The 23862-nt window shown below is 35.4% G+C and overlaps 1 long non-coding RNA gene across 2 annotated transcripts in view; it reads right to left on the bottom strand.

The window, feature by feature from the left end:
* Nucleotides 1-23862, bottom strand: part of LOC131384592 (uncharacterized) — a 244446-nt gene that overhangs the window by 46510 nt on the left and 174074 nt on the right. For both annotated transcript variants that reach the window (XR_009215597.1, XR_009215598.1), the window contains one exon: nt 11541-11671. This is a non-coding gene — a long non-coding RNA (uncharacterized LOC131384592). The remainder of the gene's footprint in view (nt 1-11540; nt 11672-23862) is intronic.

Genomic DNA, 23862 nt, shown 5'->3' with positions numbered 1-23862 from the left:
CTCAAGCCATTCACCCACCTTGGCCTCCCAGAGTGCTGGGATTACAGGTGTGAGCCACCACATTCAGCTGGGCCTTGCTTTTTAAAATCCAACTTGTCAAATCTTTGCCTTTTAATTGGTGTATTTTGACCACTTATAATTATTTGATTTTTAATATGATTAAGGTCAAATCTATCGTCTTGCTTTTCATCTATTTGTTCCATCTCTTAACTATTTTTCCTCTTTTCATTTCTTTTTATGGATTATTATTAATTATTTCATTTCATGTCCTTTTTTCCGGCTTATTAGCTATGACCCTGCCTTGTTATATCAGTGGTCACATTCAAGTTTATATTAAACAGCTTCAACTTAGCATGTTCTATCTGTAAGTGATATTATATCATTTCACAGATAGTCTAAAATCCTTATATTGATATAATTTCACTTATCCCTTCTTGGTTCTGTGCCAATATTTTCATCATTTTTCTTCCACGTAGTTATTAACCCAACCCTATATTGTTATTTTGTTTAAAAATTAATGATTGTTTAATGTAAGTTAAATAATAATGAGAAATCTTATGTATTTACCCAGGTAGTTACCATATTAATGCTTTTTGTTCTTATGTGTAGTTCTATCTGGTAGCATTTTCCTTCTGTCTGAACTTCCTTTAATATTTTTTGTAGGGTACTCTGCTGGTGATAAATTCTTTCAGCTTTTCTGTGTCTAAAAAAATGACTTTTTTTTTTTTTTTTTTTTTTTTTTTTTGAGATGGAGTCTTGCTCTGTCACCCAGGCTGGAGTGCAGTGGCGCCATCTCGGCTCACTGCAACCTCCGCCTCCTGGATTCAAACGATTCTCCTCCATCAGCCTCCTGAATAGCTGGGATTACAGACATGCGCCACCACGCCTGGCTAATTTTTGTATTTTTAGTAGAGACAGGGTTTCACCATGTTGGCCAGGCTGGTCACGAACTCCTTACCTCAGGTGATACACCCACCTCAGCCTCCCAAAGTGCTAGGATTATAGACGTAAGCCACTGTGCCCAGCCAAAAAATGACTTTTTATACCTTAATTTTCGAGAAATATTTCATGTCTTGCTTTTAAGATTGGTTAAGTATCGTCAGAGTAATCTTTAGTCTAGTCCTAATTATTCCTCACTAAGTCAATTCCTCTGTGTATTCTATGTAATGCCCTATGTAAAACTTCCAGAATAGAAGATTTTCCACTCTGCCAAGGACAAAATAAAATATTCCCACTGCTGTTTTCTCTAATCTTAATTTCTTCAGGTGATTCTTCCTTCAGCTTTGGAAGGAAGATTTTAGAGTTTCCTCACCTACACGTGTTGATCAGTTCTTTCTTGAATTATTGAAAAGGATATTTGAAAGATTTTAGCAATTATTTTTCTGTGCAGCTATCTCCTCTCCTATATCTTACTGTATGCCTAGAAATTCTCCATGCTGTGACTGAGCAATTTATTTCCTGTCTCTCAGGTGTCACTGCCTCTCATTGCTTGACATCTACCTTAAGAAAGCTATTATTTCATATTTTTTGTCAACATGCTTAGTTGTTTTAAGTGGGAGACAAATCTAGTCTTGGTTACTCCATATTGGCTGGAAGCTGAAGTCTTAAAGGTCTTAAGAATGAGAGTGCCATGATAGAATATGCATTTAAGAATATAATTCTCACTGTTATGTGCAAATTGATTGGAAATGGAGGGTTGCAGCTAAGAGATTATTTAAATAGTCCAGGCAACATGTTTTGGACAAGGATGATATCAGTGGGTTTGAACACAATTTGAGAAATATTTCAAAATTATAATTGATGAAATCTGATAGTTGAAGGTTTAAAGGCTGATAATATATGCCTTTGAGTTATTGGATGATGGTTATATGATTATCCAATGACTGAAACATCAGAAAGGTGCAAGCTTGAGGCTGCTCAAGTTTGATGGGGGAAATGACCTATTAAATTTTAGATTTGTTAATTTTGAAGTAGCTGTCAGAGAGCCAACTACAGGCATTCAGTAAACAGTTGGCAATCTGTGTTTAAAGCTCAAAGGAAGGAAAAGGACACGTCAATTGAAGATAAAAATATAAATGGTTTCTTTAGCACTTAGAGCAGATGAAATCAAATGGGGAGAGTTGTATAGGCAGAAGAGAAGAAAGCCTGAGAATATAAGCATATAAGAGACAAAGAGAGGAGGAAGAAAGAAAAAGAGGAGTCCAGAATGTACTATAAGGCAAGAACTATTTAGAATTCCATTAATCAAAGGGAGTGGGAAAATGGCTCAGGGAAATAATTAATACAGTGATACTAATGTAAAGTTTTACTACTTCCTTTTGTATTCAAACAAATGTAAGCAAATAATAAAAATTTGTAAAAAAAAAGTCTCAAATCTCATAAATAATCAAATACATGTTTAAACAATATTTTCACTGAATTAGTAAATGTTTTGTAAAATATTGAGAGAAAAAGAAAATACATGTTAGAAATGATCAATGCACAGATATTTAAAATGTAGTTTGGTACAATGTTTGTAGAAAGCAATTTGATAATGCAATTTGACCCAATTATATGTATTTACTATATATTTATTATAATGCTATTCATTTCAGAAAAACTTAGCAACAACAGAAAACTTACACAAAGTGAAATAATAAGTTAATAATGCCATCTTCACATAAAAACATATAATTTTTAGGCCGGGCGCGGTGGCTCACGCTTGTAATCCCAGCACTTTGGGAGGCCGAGGCGGGCGGATCACGAGGTCAGGAGATCGAGACCACAGTGAAACCCCGTCTCTACTAAAAATACAAAAAAATTAGCCGGGCGTGGTGGCGGGCGCCTGTAGTCCCAGCTACTCGGAGAGGCTGAGGCAGGAGAATGGCGTGAACCCGGGAGGCGGAGCTTGCAGTGAGCCGAGATTGCGCCACTGCACTCCAGCCTGGGTGACAGAGCAAGACTCCGTCTCAAAAAAAAAAAAAACAAAAAAACATATAATTTTTAATACTTATGATAATAAGGTTTTTAATAACAGGGACATAATTTTGATATGAGGTTAAGTGAAAATTTTAAGTACAATATATTTTCAGATATCGAAAAATACATTGGTGAAAAGACTTTAGCTTCAAATACCTCGAGTAATTAATTGGATTATTAGGTTATTCTTTTTATTGAAATAATTAAATGAGATGGTTTTACTTTTTATTAGGTTATTCTTAAAAAAATACTATGAATGAGTAAATTTGGGGTATCCACCATGTTAGGCAGTTAGAGTTCCGCTTCTTTAAAACAGGAATAAAATTGTTGCACAGTTTACCTAATTGAGTTAAAGGGGGTTTTGTATTTGTCCGAATGACTCCACAGGAGACCGTATTTTGCTGTAAAAGTCTACTACAAATATAACATCTTCAGTAAGAGCAAAAAACAGCTAAAGCCTTCTAGGAAAGGGTAAATACTGATAGATCAATTTCTCTGGTTCTTAGTTTAGACACTAAATATCACTCCGAACATTAGTAAGAAACTAAGAAACATATTCTTTTTAAAAATCCCTACAGTATTTTTAAAATATGCCAAGCTTTTGAAAAAGTAATCATTCACCAGGCTAATATACGCATCAGAGGGCTGAGTTAAAATTGTGTACTTAATAGCTATAGTATAGACTCATATCAATTTTACAGGTCAAATTATTCCTTCTAATCTTCATAACATATAGTGAGGTCTGTGTTTTAACACTTTACCTGATATACGCCAGCAAAATATGCACTCCTAAGTATGTGCAAAAAGAATAATTATGTGTGCTGTTATGAAAGGAAACACTGAATTAAAATCCTGAGCTTTAATTCTAAAATACATTTATTTTTAATTTTATACTAAACAAACTTTTATGCACATACTGTGTGCCAAGAACTGTTCTAGACTCTGGGATGTCAAGGGGAAAGTCAGAGTGTACAGACTGAAAGAGAAAGATATAAACAATTTAATGATAGAGTCTATCACAAACATACATACAGGGTATCCTAGGAACATAGAAGAGGGATATTTAATCAAAGCAGGAAGTAAGGGGAGGGGTGAGATCAGGAAAAGTATTTTGAGAGTTCAAGATATCTGAACTGAGTTTGTAAGGAGTAATAGGATTTAGCTTGGTAATAATGGAAAAGGGTAGCAGGCAGAGGAAACAGTCGGAGCAAAAGAAGCTAAAAAAATGAAATAAAATAGGATGGCATATTGGTCGTGCAGGTCATGACTTGCTTCATGGTCATGCAACCTGTGCAGTCACATAAGTCCTGTGCTTAGAAGAACCCCACACTTAGTTACATGCTTTCTTGTCGTCTTCTTAAAATTCTTAATAATATTTGAACAAGGTATCTGTATTTTCATTCTGCACTAGGCCCCGCAAATTATGTGATCAGTCCTGGCTGGAACATAAATTAGCATGAGCAGAAGTGAGAAAGGACCCAGGAGGCCAGCTATGTCACAACCTCAATGGCATGGTTTAGAGTTTGAGTTTTCCTCAAAGTCATAGCAGCCTCTAAAAACAATTTAAGCTGAAGGTGTCAGTTGTGTATTTTGTAGCAAAAACATTGTAGAATAGAGAATGAATCAAATGTGGACAAGTCTGGAGATAGAAAAACAACGAGGAAGTTACTGCAGTAATTTGGAAATGAATTATTAGGATATGAACTCAGGAATGGCAATGAACATGAGAAGATATCAGGATTTCCAGAGACATTTAAGGTATAATAAAGGACTTGGTGACCAACAGAACGAGTGAGAAGGAAGAGTTAGGAATTGTTTTAGACCATGCCATTTACTAAAAGGGAATATTCCTGAAGAGGTAGGCTTTGGGAGAAGGTAACTTCATTCATTTTCTTCTGTATTCCAGCTTTCCATACAGTAGATGAGTCAGGCAGCCCTACCTACATGATGTGATCTGGGAGGCTCCAAATGTTTTCTTCTTCCAGTCTACCCCTAGAGGGGTAGATGACTGCTAGTGCCACTTTAATCACTATCCTTTGGGTTAAGGCATTGGAAAAGAGAGCTTCTGGACAACTGCAGACATATTACCTGATGGCGATCATCATCAACCTTCAATTACTTGTAGACAGGAGGGTCTTTATGTGGGGAGAAGTAGCAGGCATAATTGTGCTGTATGATAGCCAGGGTGGTCAGAGTTGGAGAGGGCATTTAAAAGGAAAGCACGTCAAAAACTAGTTTTACCTCCTTATTTGTATAACAAGGTGGGTCATCATAGAATGGGTTTATCAAGAAAATGATGCAAAGGACCATTTTAATTTTTCTAAATTAATTACACAGTAGCCAAATGATGTTAATATGCAATACAAACAGAAACTTTGACAGCTTTAGCATTCTTTTAGGACATTTGTATCTTGGTTTTGATTGTAACATAAAATCCTAAGTATTTGACTGCTCTGAGAAATACAGTATAAAGAATCACCAATTAACAAACCTTTATTTAGAGAATTAATAGGGGCACTCTGCAAAATATTCATAATTTATGCATTACGAATCCAACTAACACACAGACATTCACACATATTCATCACAAGCTTTTCCTTTGAGGGAGTTTCATGAACAAATTCTCAAGAAAGTAAAACAACAAGAAAAAGACAACAAAATAGGAAAAAGGAGAGAAAAAAAAAAACCACAGAAAAAACGTAAGATGAATCCCACAGATTCTAAAACTGAAAGTAGGAGTTGAAAACAGACACAACAGAGATATCTAAAGGGAGTAAATTACCAAATAATAAATAAAAAGAAATTACTGGAAACGAAGGGAAAAAGTTTCCAAGTTGAAAGTGCTGATCAAGTGTCTAGCAAAACGAATGAGAAAATGCACAAACAGCAACAGATATCGTCAAGAAATTTGAGAACATGTAGACAGAGAAGATTCTAAAATCTGAAATAGACAGAAATAAAGATGAGAGAGGATGAGGAAGGGAGGGAGAGAATAAGAGAGAGAAGGAATGAGATGGAGAAAGTGAGTTGGGGAGAGAGACAGAATATATATGCAAAGTGTCAAGAATTTGAACGGCATCAAATTTATAATGGTAAAGATGGAAGCTAAATTAATATGGAGCAATGCTTTCAAACTTCTGAGGAAAAATGATTTTCAACATAAGATTCTACATGTAGCCGAAATAATCAAGGGGGAGGATAGAATAAACACATTTCAGTCATAAAAGTTCTCCAGATTTCACCACCCATGCTTTTTCATGTAGCACTTGGAGGGAACCAGGAGAGGAAAATAATAGAATACAGGAAAAGAGGGAGAGGGAATCCCTAAAAAGACTATAAATAGATATCCAAGGTTAATTAGGTTTCCACAGTTCTAGGAAACAGCTGATCCATATTTTATTAGGAGAAAGAAAGGCTCCAGAAGGGTTGTTTCAAAAAAAAAAAAAAAAAAAAGATGAAATGGTGAGATTACTCAGCATGTTTAAACATATCAGGATGATTTATACCCATGATAGAGAATTTGTGGATATGTTAGTACCAAGTAATTAGAAAATAAAGCAACCAAAAATGAATCAATGATTAACTCCAAGAAAAAATAAAAGATTATACAAAAAGTAAATGTATATTACCTGGTTTACCTGTGAATAGTATTTACATGGATATAATGATGTATACATTGACTAGTTATCAAGCGAAAACTTATAAAGATATAAACTATCTTGGAAGCATGGAGAAGGGAGGAAAGCCTGTGTAGTTGGAGGAAGCTACCATCGTGGGAGTTCAACAATTAGATGTGAAGCTGGAAAAAAAATGTAAAATGCAGTATAAATATTTTATTTAGGAATATGGACGTAAATATCAAAACAAGCAGCCAAACAATTGCAAGTGGTTGTCTCTGGGAAGATTATGCCTTTAAACTAATTGATAGAAATTAAAATTTTAAAATGGGGTGCTGTTGGGACAGTTCTAGATACGTTTACCATGCAGAGGGAACAGTATGAGCAGGGACAAGAAGTTTGATGGTAAATGGTATAATCAGTCACTGTCAAGTAATACAGTGTGGTCTAAATAAAGATCTGGAAAGGGAAAATAAGTAGTAAAACATGAGGCTGAAAATAGAGGTTGAGTGAGACAAGAACACTGACACATTTGAGTACTCTGTGAAAGGGTTTGGACTTTAATTTCTGGCTTTAGTGTTTATTTCTCTCAAAATTGCCCATGCATCTGCCAGGAGAAACTCCAGAAGCCATGTTTCTGCTAATTGATCCTGTAGCAGACTATTGAAAGGTGAACAGCTGACATATATATATATATATGTATATATATGTATGTATGTATATATATATGTATGTATGTATATGTGTGTGTATGTATATGTGTATGTGTATATATATATATATTTGTCAATTATTCTGTCTTAGGAATCCAGAATTTTAAATTCAGAAACACAGGGGTAGGAGTTATGTGTAACTGAGTCACATTACTTACAGTATTTAGAGGGAAGTTTTAAAAAGTAGCACTCATGATATTCCCAGAGAAATTCTGATTTTTGTTTTTCCCAAATCTTAGTTGCTTGGCTGTGCTCTGAATTTTTTGAGATAGACATACTCCATTAATACATTCACGTTGTGCTTTAGCTCTCAAAATCTGTTTCTGTTATTTATATCTTAATGAATGCCCAGGCAATTGAGAACACTCATAAACTATTCTCCCTCACAATACAACATAAATATATATTTTTAAATTTTACTTTAATTTCCAGGACACAAGTGCAGAACGTATAGGTTTGTTACATCAGTATACATGTGCCATGGTGGTTTGCTGCACCTATCAACCTGTCATCTAGGTTTTTAGCTCTGGATGCATTAGGTATTTGTCCTAATGCTCTCCCATCCCTTGCTCCCAACCCCTGGACTGACCCCAGTGTGTGTTGTTCCCCTCCCTGTGTCCATGTGTTCTCATTGTTCAACTCCCACTTATGAGTGAGAACATGCAGTTTGGCTTTCTGTTCCTGTGTTAGTTTGCTGAGGATGATAGCTTCCAGCTTTATCCACGTCCCTGTAAAGGACATATCTCATTCCTTTTCATGGCTGCATAGTATTCCATGGTGTATATGTGCCACATTTTCATTATCTAGTCTATCCTTGATGGGCATTTGTGTTGGATCCATGTCTTTGTTATTGTAAATAGTGTTGCAGTAAACATACATGGACAAGTGTCTTTATGGTAGAATGATTTATATTCCTTTGAGTGTATACCCAGTAACAGGACTGCTGGGTCAAATGGTATTTCTGGTTCTAGATCCTTGAAGAATCACCACGCTGTCTTCCACAATGGTTAAACTAATTTACACTCCCACCAACAGTGTAAAAGTGTTCCTATTTCTCCACAGCCCCACCAGCATCTATTGTTTCTTGACTTTTTAATAATTGCCATTCTGACTGGCATGAGATAGTATCTCATTGTGGTTTTGATTTGCATTTCTCTAATGATCAGTGATGTAAAACAAACTAAAAGTGGGCAAAGGAAATAACAGAAACTTCTAAAAAGAAGACATTTATATGGCCAACAAACATATTAAAAAAAACAAATAAATATTGAACACAATTGAAGATGATATTCCCTTCAGGGCTAGTGCTTTTCAGCAGGCTAATAGCCCCTTGAAATAAGTTTTCAATCTTTGGAAGCATACAAGTTAAAACAAGATGACCCTGTCTACTTTCCCTTCAAAAACAAATATCTCTGCCCATGGCACTGATAAGTGAACAGCGACCATATTTTGTAGCAAAATCTCCTGGTTCTTCAATCATAGACTATCAGACGAAGGTTGTACAATTGACCCAAGTATAGTCAACTGGCAAGTCAACAAATTACTGTATTATCTCACATTTAAAATCCATAGCCTGGTGTGGTAAGATATAATGAGGCAATCAATTTCTTCCTTGGGAATTCTTAGATTAGGACTATTTATTTGAAAGAGAAGGCAACATTTGCATGGAGGCATCCCATGGGAAAGAATTCAGACTGGAATGGCCATAGTAATGCAAAGACAAAATTTTGAAGGATCAGAATTTTGGAAAGTGAAAAAACCCTGATTGATATAGAAAGGCCTGGAGCAGATTCACAGAGAAAAGTAGAGATGCTAAAAGAGGGTAACAGAGAGACACTGAGTATCCAGTCCCTGGGACTGCCTCAGCCCTGTTAATGCTTAGTTTCCAGATCACTGGTATTTGTAGAATAAACTTTAATTGACCTAGTGTTATAAGATATTTGTTCCCTGCAAACAAATGAGCCACTAATGTTAAGCAACCAAAGACTCTATTAGTTTTTAATGTAACCTGTGTTCATTTGCTCACATGCATGTGGTGGGCAAGGTTGGCAGCACAGTGGCCAAGGATGATGAATATTGCTTTGATTATTTGGAGTTAGCAGTGCCTTTAATGAAAACGTTAACGTGCCAGTTTTGCACGGCAGTAGATTATTAAGAGCAATTAGCTAAAACAATCAGAGCACATATTCTGAAATCAGCCTATCTCATAAAAAATGGTCAATGAAGTAAGCTCCTGAATCAATTAAACAAAGCAAACAAGAAAACTTACTTTCACTAGACAGAGTAGAAAAAAACAAACAACAACAACAACAAAAAAAATGGGAATATTAGAAACGGACTTTAAAAAGAACAATCAATAATAAAAATCAATATCTTTGTTTTAGAATAGCAAAGCACCATTAAAATTAGAAGTCTGAAGTCTGGGTTTGCATAAATAAAATAAGTGTATTCAAATCTGTAATCTTTATTATTTTACATCTTAGACATATTAGGAATGGGCTTGTTTGGGATCTCATGAAAGATTTGTCTGTTTCTGAAACACCAAGAGGCAAACACTCAGGCAAGAGCTAGCTAAAAGACTGGCTTAAAGTAGGGGAGAACAAGAAAACCAGAAGCACAAAGTTCTATAATGTGCAGTAACAGGGTTGACTCATTATTACTCTAGTGAGCTACTGAGCTATGTGGTTTAATATGCCTCCATGATGGACAGGGTCTGAATGCTTGGGGGAACTATGCAAGGGACCCAGGAAGGCATTAGCAACCTATCTTTCCAGTCTTATTTCCCATTAACTTTACTCCAGTAGAGCTTGTTTGTAAACTGTCAAATATCTTTGGCTGTTAAATGCTTTTGCACATATTCTTCTGACTGTCTGGAATTCTCTCTTCTTTCTCTCTATATAAATTCTACAATTTTTAAAAAGCCAAGCTCAAAACTTATCTCTTCTATAAAGCTTTCCTGGTCCGCTGAGATTAAATGGAATTTATTTACTTTTAATCCTTACAGAACTTACTGTTCCTACTTCTGTCTTGAAAATAGCATTCATTATTGAAGCATTATTTTGTTGGTTTTAAAAGTAGATCATCTGTTGAATAATTATTTGACTTCATATGGTAAGATTGGCTTTATCTCTATAACATAATTATAAGTTTTCTTTGTGATACTAGGTCTTAAACATTACTGTTAATTCAAAAGCCACTACCATGAAAGAAAGTGACACATCATCAAACTCTACCACTTTCAATATTCTTCTGAGCCCACTAAGAAAAGTTCTCCAGGTTACAGAAAACATGCCTAAATCTGTGATCCTGTAGAATATGGTTCTATGTAAGCATTTATTAGTCATATAAGTAGTAATCAGCAAATATACTTCCCCATGGTACCATCTGACTTGCTTCTCCATCCCCTGTATTTTCTGTATATTGGGGATAAGATTTAAATTCTTGAATATTATACACGTATACACACTTATATATACACATATTTGAGATATTATATATGTATACAATGCAACATAGACAATGCTGAATTCTTCATATTACCTCATATCAGGAGGCATATAAGGTTTTATTGTCTTACCTTTATTCTGCTAAAATTAATCAGTGAGTTCAGCCAGTGACAGCCTGTTCTCTTTATTGTCAGGTTCCCCAGTACAGGCTGACCTGACATATATTTGCCTGGAATCGCACCAGTTTATGCCTGTTTCCTGGCATAATTATCAATAGTGCACCCTTTTTTTCTCACAAAGTATCTCTTTATTTTATTAGAGTAACTATTTTACTCTAATAAATTAATAATTAATTACTAATTACTAATAAATCTAATAAATTACTACTAATCTAATAAATTAGTAATTAATTTAGACAATAAATTACCCATCAACCTCGATATTGATGATGATTACCTTAGTCAGTTATTTCATTAGAGATTGCAAAGTGTTTTTCTAATTCTACCATAATTCTACATTTATTAACTGACTGTTTCTATACAATACACTTTTCCATACCTACAGGACTTTTGGGACACCCTGAAATACAGTTTACTTCAGAATGGCAAGGTAAATGCCTAATTCTTTCCCTTCAGTGACAATTTTCAGAATATTGACTTGGTGCCCAGACAAGCTCTAATGTTTATCCAATATCCCAAGAGATTTTATTGTTTCTCTCTCTTTAAAATATTAACAATGCATGGCTTTTTATATCTTAAATGTGTTTTAATCAATCATAGTTATTATTGATTCTATAATTGTCTCACCTTTGGATAGTGAAAGTCTACCCAAGCTGGCTCATGTGTCATTTTGACAATGCCTCATTTTCCTTTCACAGTTTTCTTATTTTGTGGCACACAATGTTCCAGATTTATCTTCTATATTTCTTCTCCCAGATCTGAAATCAAGCATTTCCCAGAAGTAGTGATTAAGTGGATAACTCAGAAGAGAGTTTCAGAAAACCTCTCCCCTCTTTCCTCCAAAATATTAGCAGGAAATAGCCTGTAATTAAAAAGAAAAAGCTGACCCTTTAGTTATATCAGCACCTGGCAGTGACTGTGTATACAGTGAGAAAGCAGCAACAGAGCTAAAAAACAGTACAGATCTGACCTGTGTATTCAAGAAGTTTATAGTTCACAAGGAAAACCAGACTTCTATCAGTAACTGTAGGTGAATATAGTGTATTATTACCAGCTCTTCCACATGGCAAAATTAGAAAATATATGCTTAATTCAAATGGATATAAATAGCATGCACCAATGTTTTGACTCCCTATTAATTGACTTAATAATCATTTTTGCCTAAACGTAAGGCTTTGATAATCCCCTGGCTGAAAAACCTAGTAGGAGGATTTACAGTTTTCCTTTACTCAAATGAGAAAATTTGTATATTCATTAACCTTCTTTGAGATTTTTGTCATTCCTATAAATATTCACAAAGCAGCTACCAGTTCACATAGAAGAAATCAGATGTCTCAATCTTCTTAGAAATATAAACAACTGCCAGCCAGGCGCGGTGGCTCACGCCTGTAATCCCAGCACTTTGGGAGGCCAAGTCGGGCGGATCACAAGGTCAGGAGATAGAGACCATCCTGGCTAACACAGTGAAACCCTGTCCCTACTAAAAATATAAAAAAATTAGCTGGGCGTGGTGGCAGGTGCCTGTAGTCCCAGCTATTCGGGAGGCTGAGGCAGGAGAATGGCGTGAACCCAGGAGGCGGAGGTTGCAGTGAGCCGAGATCGCACCACTGCACTCCAGCCTTGGTGACAGAGTGAGACTCTATCTCAAACAAACAGACAAACAAAAAAAGAAATATAAACAACTGCCTCTCCTTCTCCTCAAAAACACTACTACTGAGACAAGAATTTCACCTGCTACACTTTTCTGAAGTCTCAGATGAAAAACCAGGAGCCGCAGCGGCTCAGGCCTGTTGTGCTGGAGCATAAGGAGGTGAGGCTAGGCGTTCGAGGCCAGCCTGGGCAACATAGAAACCTCTCATCTATACACCAAAAAAAAAAAAAAAAAAAAAAAAAAAAAAAAAAAAAAAACACACACACACACTTCAGAAATGTTTATTTTTTCACATTTAGAAAAACAAGAAAATGTTTGCTTCTCCAGTAAATTTTCAGTAGCAATGCTCCACAGCTTTGCAGATGTCAATGCTTTGTTATGTGGGAAAAATCTGCTAAGTGTCAAGGAATGGCTTCAACTTGTTTAGAGTTCAAATATACTCTCATGTTTGCCATTTGAGTACCAGACTCTGAGCCCTGGACTCCCTAGCTCAGAGGCAAAGTCCCTCCTAATCTGAGAGAGGTATTTAAGTGGCTCTAGGAACTGGCTTGGGGAGGATTTCAATATGACAGAGATTATTACAGGGCTAGTCTCTTTTATCAATCTTAAGTTTCAAGCTGTTTTATATTCATTCTTTGCTATTCTTCTTACCATTTTCCTAGGAATGTGAACAAAATAACCAATACAAGTGATAGGGACAATAAGTAAAAGCTAGAGTTAATAAAGAAAACATATGATTGACTTCGTGAATGAGCATATTTTAAACAGTTACCTTTCCCAAGTAAGATAGAATTTTATTCATTCAATTTCTTCTCTCATCTATTCATTCTGATATACCATGTATCTACTCTAAAAATATTTAATGATAACTTAGTAAGTTTCATCAGGTGCTATAGTTGGCATTTAGAATGGAAAGCTTCATAATAGGTGAGTCCTATCCTTGAGGCACTCATGGATATGTGTGATAGAGGTTTATAAATAATTATAACATGGTTCAGATAGCGTCAATATTACTAGGAATCCTGAATAAGGCCTTATAGAACTAAGCGTAAAAATAAGTAGAAGCTACCAGATTAAAAGGGCATTTAGGCAGAGGAACCAGCAAATATCAAGTGATTTGTGTAGGAAGCCATTAAGTAAACTTTTGATATTCCCCCAAATGATCCTGATTTCAATATTTATAACTATATCCCAACAAATCTCAGGTTATATGTCCTGATTTTGTCTGAAAAATTAGAGTCACTTAATGGTGAACTGAGAGAGAGAGAGAGAGAGAAGCATTTTCCCTTTCATATACTATCTTAAAAACAATCAAAAAGAAAAATGTTCATTAAAACGATTAAATTTAGAATTGTTAAGGGGCATTTTCTTATAGAAAAAAATGACCATATGCAGTTTCATAGTTCTTTCACCAAGTACTTGTTTTAAATGACAATCCTTGTTTTGCTTTTCCTTGGAAGACAATGAAGGTGTTACTTGCTACTGAAGTCTACATCCTTCTTTCCCACCACTGTTTCCAGGAGCATCTTTCAATTCTACATTAAGTGAGAGAAACAAATAAACAAACAAACAAAAAAGAAACTCCATGATTCTTTCCCCTCACTATACTTTACAAGCTATCTTTTTTTTTTTCAAAGAGAACTGAGATGTAACTCCACTTGCTCTTATCTTTTTTTTAAGTTTAAAATTTGTGTTAACGCAGAATTAAAAATGTTTACTAGGTTTAAGATTTTGAAACAAGTATATAAACTTTCTTAGTGTCTTCAATTACAAAATAAAGATTTTTGTTTTGTTACAAAGCTGGCAAGTCATGAATATCATCATAAGTCGATTTCTCCCTCTTCCCTTAAATTTTTGCAGGACATGAAATCTGCATTTAAGGTTTCTGTAGCAACCTGCATTGTTCTGAACAAAGGCCTGCAGATTAAAGTTTATGTCAAAAATCGCTTTTTGAAATAATCATTTTTTTCCAGAATGACATTTAAAGGAAAAATTTTAATAGGCACAATAATGTAATTTAAACATGCTTGATTGGTCTTTAAGACATAAAGTTGCAATATGGGAACTCTGGTAGTAATTTTAAAAATAGGAATGAGTTCCAAAATTGCTTTGAATAATGACAGCATTATTGAAAAAAACTGACTTTTTATAATGTGATTTTAAAGGGCACTGTTTAATATTTAAAGAATGAAGTTTGAATGTTTTTGCACTCTATGAAGTGAAGGCCTGATTCTCATTCAAACTAGTTACTTGAATTTTTGACATTTATTTATTCTGCAAATTAGGGAAGATATATACAATTGATCATTATTCTAAAACTTTTCTATAAGCCAAGTGAATTTTGATACTTCAGAAGGAAGCATCATTGAGTGAAAAGAATGTAATCTATGGCGTTATGCAGCCCTGGGATTTTTATCCTATTTCCTATACTTACTGAATTGAGTATTAGTTTCTTCATTTTTTTTTTAATTGAAGAATATAGTTACTCTTCCTAGGGGACAATTTTAAAAATTTTTATTTTTAGTGTCTAATATCTAACCCCAAACCCCTTGTTTGAAATACTTATTTGTGGTAGAGCCCCATTCTCCCCTCCCTTGAGGATGCTGGTATGCCATAGCTTGCCTGTATTACAGCTTCTACCCTGGTTCATCAGTTCTCAAGCTCTTGTACCACACCCAAGAAGAATGAGGATATGCTGGACATTGACGGGTGAGGAGGGCAGAGAAGAATTTTACTGAGCAACGGAACAGCTCTCAGCGGAGAGGCGATGAGGGGGTGGTTCCCCACCCCTGTAGTCAGGTGGTTCTCTCCTCCCCATGTAGCTGGGTCCAGGCCTTTTTATGGGCTCAGAATAGCAGGAGGTCAGGCTATAGATAGCATTGGAAAAGGCAACATTAGATTGGTTAAAAGGTGTTATTCAGAAAGAATCAATCTGGGAAGGGCGGGCAAACAGGAACAGAAGTCCTCACTCTGGGTTGCAGGTTTAATCCAGAACCAGCAGTCCAGTCGTTCAGCGGCTCTTTTTGGCTTGGAGGTGGGGTTTCACCCAGGACCCACCCCTATCTGCCTAGACATTTGGCTGCCTCCTATTGCTATCACTTGGACTCTCAACACCCACCTCCTTGTTCTTTATAATTTTCCAAAACTGACCTTTAGATAACCAATCAATTGTGAACCTTCTGTAGCATACTACAACAAATTTCTGCTCTTCTAAGACAACGTAGGTCAATTTCTATTGTTTGCTGTTGCTTGCAAGCAAATACTCTGACTTGAACACCTAGTATAATAGGTTGAATAATGCCCACTGAAACATATTAAGTCCTAATCCTTAGAACTTGTGAATAGCATTTGGAAAAAGAGTCTTTGCATGTATAATTAAGGTAAGGATTTAGAGATGAGAGAGTTGATCACATGTGTCCTTGTAAAAGAGAGGAACAGAAAAACATTCACAGAGGAGAAGTCCATGTGAAAACGTAGACAGGGACTGAAATGACGCAGCCACAGCCAAGGGATGGTGAAGCCAAAAGCAGGAATGGAATTCCTCCTAGAGCCTGTGGAGCAGTGCAACATAGATTTTGGCCTATAGAACAATGAGAATACATTTTTGTTGTTTTAAGCCACAGGAGGTAATTCATTATAACAGCCACAGAAAAGAATACACCTTACTTACACATTTTAATGAATATTGGATAGAATCCATCAACTATATATCTATCTACTTAGCCTTCTATCACAAAAGTTTATGTTAGTATCTTTTACATAATGTGTCTAAGATGAATAAATTGGCAGGTGAATGCCATTATAAGTTGATGCAAAAGTAATTGCAATTTTGCCATTGAAAATAATGGTGAACACCACAACTACTTGTGTGCCAACCTAATGTTATTATTATTACTATTATTATAGCTATTGTTAATTGTGTAATCAATAGGTACCTATAATGTGTCAGACACTGTACCAGGAACTATATATAGGCCTTGTCGCTGTCTCCAAGAAACTCATTTGTGAGGCAGAGATTTCAGAGCTCAGTCTTCATCAGACACAGCATGGAGAGCAAATGCTCAATACAGGCAGAGAAAAATGGCATTCACCAAAGTACAGACATGCCCATGTTTTTGCTATGACCTGGGAAAGGCAAGTAATTCAGTGTGCCTACAATACGAAAGAGAGAGAAAAAACAGAGAGGAGAGTTATCTGTATTTTGCACCAATAACGCCCTCTGAGGTCATTTCTTTTTCTAAAATTAATGTGTTTCAAACACCTAACTTTGCTTAAACCACTCAAGCTTAGGCTTTTTTTCATTTGTGATACAAAGAAAATAATATGGAACTCATAGGTTTGTTCTGAATTTTAAATGAGTTAGTGTATTTCACATAAATTCATTTATTAGAAAGAACAAAATTATAAGGCTATATTATTAAATACACATTTAAAGACAAAAAAAGTTAAGTCAAAGTGATAGTAAGAAATAAAACAAGCTACTCCAGCAATTTATTCAGAGACTAAGCTCCTAAATCTGATGTTATATGACCACAGACAGAACAATTAGGAACCCAAACAAAGTCTCTTTGGCCTAAGGACAAAAGGTTTTTCACACTAGATTTTGCTCATTCAGATTTAACAATGATAATGGAACCTGGAAGTTGGGGAAGCAAATAGGTGATTTTTAAAAAGAGTTGATCTAAGACGGCAGGATTTTTCAAAATCTCACTGAGACTTTGATAAAGCTTGGCAGATTGGGCATCTTTCTTTATTTCACCTCTTTCCCAGAGTCTCACTGAAATAGGAATAAATGAATATGAAAATTAGAAATCCTACAGATGATGAGATGAGAAAACAGCAGGTAAAAACTTCTGGATTATGAAAAGCATATTTATGAATGTATGAATGGTAACTGATTTTAGCAAAGAAAGAAAAACCTAAGTGATTGGGGATGGGCAAAGACGGAGGTAAGGGAAGTGGAACAAAGTGAGAGAGTGGAGGCCGAACAAAGTGAGAGAGTGGAGGCCAAACAAAGGGATTTCAAACCAAAGAACCTGGAAAGGTGCAAGGAACAGTGGGTCTATGTGTCTCTCAAGGTTAGCATTTAAAGTGGGCTGAAACAGTAGGAACTCCATCTCCTCTCCTCTTACCAGTGATACTTTGCCTCCGCCCAGGCAGAAGATGGATATTTACTCCCTGAAGAAGTTGAATCTGAGGAGCAATTGACTCAGGGAAATCAGGCGCACAGAAATAGCTGTGTACAAGGATGAGTGTGATATTGGAAGCAAGGGGATTATGTGAAATTCTGTAAATGGAATAACAAGAAATTCACCTTTCTCTCATTCTCTCTGTCCTTAGATGTAGACATATCAACCTCAGTGTTGGATGGAGAAGCATAATTTAGATAAAAATGGATCAATTGGTAGTTTTGGTGATAAAAATATGAGAGATTTCTTTTGCATCTATTTACTCAGTAAAGTATGAAATATGAGGCAAGATCCTCAAGTAAAGGTAAAAAGAATTGATCAGGATGATCAATCTTGAGAAGAAAAGAGTTATTAGGTAATCGGTTGAAGAGTGGAAATGAGAATACAGGAGGAAAAAGTAGAGGCTCATTCATGTGAGAAAATAGTAGATTAATGAATCAAAGTCTCTAGGGTAGTGCCCTAATCTTTGTTTCTAACATTGTCCTCCAATAATAGAAACCAGGGCTCCTTGCAGAGATGTCCAATTCTAGGACTGTGGCAAGAAATATGTAACTGAAGCTTGAAGCATCTTGTATTGCTAGAAAGTAGGAAAGTGCCAGAAAATAAAATAACTACAAGGATGTGAAGTATGTCAAAGGGACATGAAAGCCAACTAAAAGAGCTTATAATGGCCAAGGCTGGAACAATTTGGGCAACAAAATACATATGGTAGCTTTTAATTATAACCTAAAGTATAAAACAAATGTCCTTGGGTCCACAGTGATGTAAACAAAATATTAAATAAATAAATAGGGAGAAGAGATAAATCTGTGATACAGAATTCCAAATAATTTATGTAGATACTCCACCTCTTATGGAGGTAGACTATAACTCTTTACCTCTTGTGTGTGGGCTGTGCATAGTAACTGGCTTCCAGATACTGCAGTATGGAAAAGGGGGACAAAGTAACTTTATAGTGAAGAAAACTAACAAGCATTACTCCAGCCAGGTGATCAAGGTTAACATCAACAATGATAAGTCATGTCGATAGTTATGCAACCTTGATATGATATGATGAGAATGGCAGTACATCTCTGTGGTCTTCCTCCCTGAAACCCACAACCTCAGTCAAATCATGAGAAAAACAACAGACAAATCTCCATTCTACAAAACACAAGACCAGTGTTTTTTTAAAACTGTCAAGGCAAGTCTGAGAAACTGTCACAGACAAGAAGAGCCTGAGAAAACATGATAGGTAAACGTCATCATGGAAAGGAGTCTGTAAGGCATCTTGAAACAAACAGAAAAAGAGTACTAGGTAAAAACTAAAGAAAACAGAATAGAGACTTCACTTAAAAATAAGGTGTCAATATTGTTCACTAATTGTGACGAAGTACCTGCACTAACATAAGAAGTTAGTTAATAATAGGGGAAACTAGATGTGGGACATCTGAGAACTCTCCATACTCTCTTCTGATGTTTCTTTAAATCTAAACTAGTCTAAAATTAAACAGTTTATTTAAAAACAAATTCAGAAAAGAAAAAACTCTGCAGAGGTTGAATAATTGCTGGAATGGAATAGCCACACCAGGTAAGCTAGAAGGATGGGAGGCGGTGTGGTATGCAGAGAAGTGAATATTTCAGAGGTGGTATATTATTTAAGGATGGAAGTATGAATAATATGATCCAGGGAGGGTTACTGATGGATGTGGAGGTTACTGAGGACCAGAAAAAGTGAAAAAAAGTAAGAGGCTAAAATTAAGAGGCTGTAACAACAAAATCATGCTTATAGATATTGAAGTTGTCCAATTAGTGTCAGAAATAAAATAAGACAAGGCATCTTTGTTTCACTACAGAATGATCTCAGAGAAGCTCTTTGACTGCAGAACACAGGATTCTATGAAGGTGAGCTTTTGCCCCTGAATGAAATGCTAATTCCTAATTAAAACTCAAACACAAGTAATAATGGATCCCATTCTAAGTAACTCCAGTCAGCTTCCAGAGGAGGGAAGAGTATCTAGTTTCACCAGAGTAACAGATTATCAAAAATAGCAGTGAAGTCAGCTGTTTTCCTCCACATGGGATGCTGAAACACGAACATATGTTGGTGTTTGATATTCATTCAGCCTTCTGCAATATGGCAACAAATTCAAACTCTAGCGGTCCAGAGGAAAAAAAAATTTTTTTTTTTTTTTGTAATTGTCTACAGAAGTAGAGTCATAGCATTTAGAAGGTCCTTTGAAACAGTTATTTTAACTTTCTTCTCTGGTGCTTTGAGAAGTAACATACAGTTGCAGAGTGCCAGATTAGATTTGTGCCAGCAAGTTTGACTATTATTTTATCTGTTTTCTGATACTTGTTTAATAACGTTTTAATAGTGCTTCAATTTTAAAGCATTTTATATTTTTCACGGGTTTGATATGTAACATTTACCTGAGGTAGGAAGAACAGATATTATTATCCCAATTTTACTAATGTGAAATCAGAAGCTGAGAGGAGGTAAATGACTTTCTTAATGTCAGCACAGCTATTAAGAGGCAGATTTAGACCTTAGAATGCACATGCTCTGATTTTAATCCAATGTTCCCCCCGCCCCATTATGCCATACAACTCCTCGTTACTACTGACTCTGAAACCTTCACCTTCTTAAGTATTCATTTACTGGGTCTGTATTCAGCTTTTTTAAGTGGAATTTTTTTTTTACAAAATTAACAAGGTATTTGGAAATTTTTAGGTAACTTTCCATTTTAAGTCAATGCTACTAGTCTATATGCTTTTAAAATCAAGAACCAGATTTTTTTGCTAGCAAATCCTTAGATTGAACCCTGTACCTGTACATAGCAGAAGCTCGGTAAATATTGAACAAATAAATGAATATATTTTGAAGGATTTAAAAAATTTGAATATATTTATTTAGCAATGTAATTATGCCTCAGATATTTTGAGGCAGTATATTTCCATTGGAGAGACAACAAAGTTTAAAGTCAGAACACAGGTTTCATATTTTTGATCAGCTTCCTCAGCCAGAAAATAAATGTTTTAATACTTTGGCATTCAATTTTATGACATAATAAAATAAAAATAGGTATTACATTATGATTTCATCAGTGTTTGTGGTAGATTAAATTATTGACCCAAATTATTTGCTCTTCCTTATATCTATTCTTTTTGTCCTTCAACTTCACAATGACAAAAATGTTGCTTCTCCTAAAAAGGGTCTTTTGATTTTGGGCTCAGCCATGTAGCTGTTTTGGCCAATGGAATGTAAGCAGAAATGGTACAAACAGAGCATTGGCATTGATTTATACGACTGGGCATTCTTTCCTATACATCTGCCATTCTCCTGAGAACATGTTCTGGCCTGGTTGCTGGTCCCAGGAGGAGGATCCACCTGCCAACATATAAAAGAGAAATAGATGCTTATTGCTGTATGCCACTGAGATTTTGAGGTTGTTTGTTATGCAGCAATATTTAACTAACAACCTGCTTTATCCTAATTAAAAAGATCGCTGTCAGTTATAGGAAACAGAAAGGGGGAAAAAAAGTAGCTGAGGATGCTGTTTAGTTATTGTGATTTTTAATATTACTCTATTTGTCCCAACCACTGGACTTTTAGTTCATGTAAATTTGACATCCTCAAAATTATGTCACTATGTCCTTGGTTAACATATCTGTCCTTCCACCTTATCTACAAGTCTTTTAAAAATGTGAGTGCCTCAGATGTTTCTTTATAGATCTCCCTATTTTCTTCGTCATCAGAATCCAATTTGAGAATCTCCAATTTCTCCAGATCTATCTTCCCCTTATAGGTTTATGGTTTTCTATGAACCTTATAATACTTGTTACTCTGTTGTCTAGGACATCTGCTTCAAATTCTAGCTAACACAAGATTGACATGGGAAACGTTTCATTCAGATTATTGGACTACCCATCCCCATTGATTCGCTGGCAATGGGATTAGGGTATCTGCGTTTAAAAATTGCTCCTGAAAAAATTATTTTACAATAAGCATTTACAATAAACATATGAGCTAGTTTTCATTTTCTTGGCTATTAAGGACTACACTTTTCCCCAAATATTGCCCTCATTTTCCACTTTACTAACCAGTTTTTTCTTGTTTAGTGGAAAGGAAACCAGACATGTTTCTGTATTTCTCTCATAAACTTCAGAAAGCAAAACTTGTCGATGAAGCAAGGCAAAAAATAATAGAAGCTACTTTGGACAGAGTATCTCTAGTAAATATATAGCTGATTGATGTCTTCCATTACTGTTTTATCTACTTTCTGTGAGGTGTTTTTAAAATTATAATTATTTTAATTAGAAAAGAAATACCCATGTTAGCTTTCTAATTAGGCATCAAAATATCCTTTCTGAATCCTTTTTATTTCTACTGTTTCTACTCCCTAATTTATGGGTTTTCGAAAAGATATCCCAGTTTTGTTACCTAGAAAATTTTTATCTTTGAAATTAATTTAATCTCTCAAATGTATATTAAAGCTAAGAGAAATTAAACGCCATTTACAGATAAGTACACTGAGTCTTAGAGGGTCGTTAGTTACTTGCTTGAGGATGTATAACGTATAAGTAGCAGAACTAGGTTTAAATCAAAGCCAGTTAAAAGCCTGGGATCTATCATACCACATTGCCTAAATGCTAAATTAAGTTGAAATTACATTTGAATTTTCTCCTTATCCCCAAGATCAACTGTTTAATTTCAGATGCCCTTAGGGACCCTTACAAATAATATACAATATTCATGATTCCTAGAAAAAAAATTGTTGGAATCTTCCAGCTGAAATACACAGTTTGAAAAGAGCAGCAGGCAAATAAAGGCTCCTAAGAGAAAAAAAAAAAATCCCAGAAATAGGTTGACACTGTATTTCTTCCTTCTATCTTTTAGTCACCCTCACAATTTAATTATTGCAACACAACCTCAGGAGTATATTCGCCAATTTGACACAGTTGCTATTTGTGTTAACAGTCAAGATGAATGGCAGGTGGACTAAAATGTAGGAAAAAGGATACCCTTGAAAATGTTTAGTTCCAGTTTTCTCTAGTAGACTCTGAAGTTCTAACATTTAGAAAATATCACATTCAAATATTCAAGAAAAATTAGTTACTGAGAGGTAAGAAAAACTAAATAAAGACTTTTCTAAACTGCATGCCTATTTCTCTGGGTTTATTCTTTTGAAAAGACCAACCATGACTCCATTAAAAAATATTCATTGCTTAGAAATATCCTAAGAACTCATTGGTTTAGTCCAGGCACTATCATTCTGGTGGGTTATATGTTTTCCAAACTATTCATGCATCTCTAGTTTCTTCCTTTGCCTGATTCTTTCTACCTTTGGTTCATTACCCACCTCATTAAAATTTCCATCACGGAAGGACACCTAATTCAATCCCGTCACTTATTAACTGCTCTTGCAGAGGCTGCATGTGTTGGCAAATTCAAAGCAGTGGCTAAGGGGTGGATTGAGCCTAGCCTCTATTTTCCTGTTTGATTATCAGCTAAGGAGCAGCAAATGCTCTTTGAGTGAACACTGTATGCAAGGTGGTCTATTAAGAACTACTGGATTTCCAGATTTCTCTGACCATAAGGAGCTTGTGATAAGGGATAGAGGAGGCTGGATTTTATGCACAGGGCAATCAAAAAGGGGACAGTTATAACAGATGTGCTTATACATATGCATTTGAACATGTGCTTTGCATACAAATAAATACTATCAGAGTTAATGGACATGAATGAGGATAGATGTACTGAAAAGAATTACTTTTACACTGATGCTAGCAACATAAATGGAATAAAATGTCTATTGGGCCAAAGCTATTATCAGACAAGGGAGATTTAACAAATAAGAGAGATGGGTAGCTCAATCTCAAGATTGGTAATTAAGATCAATTCTCAATCTCAATAAACAGACTGAAAATGTCAGCAAGCTGATAGTTGCTGTGTGATCACTGGGTCAACAAAGGGAGTTCAGCAGAAGTGACTAGTCATAAGAAACACATCCCTGTGGCTGATTTCATCCAGTATACCCACATGACCTTTTTGTCTTCAAGGGCTTTCAATATGCAAATAGTGGCATCTGAAATTATTGTTATCACCAGAGTAGATGAACATTCTTTT

This window comes from Hylobates moloch, unplaced genomic scaffold (assembly GCF_009828535.3).
Source record: "Hylobates moloch isolate HMO894 unplaced genomic scaffold, HMol_V3 SCAFFOLD_11, whole genome shotgun sequence".
Taxonomy (NCBI): Eukaryota; Metazoa; Chordata; class Mammalia; order Primates; family Hylobatidae; genus Hylobates; species Hylobates moloch.
This window is presented reverse-complemented; position numbering and strand designations above follow the sequence as displayed.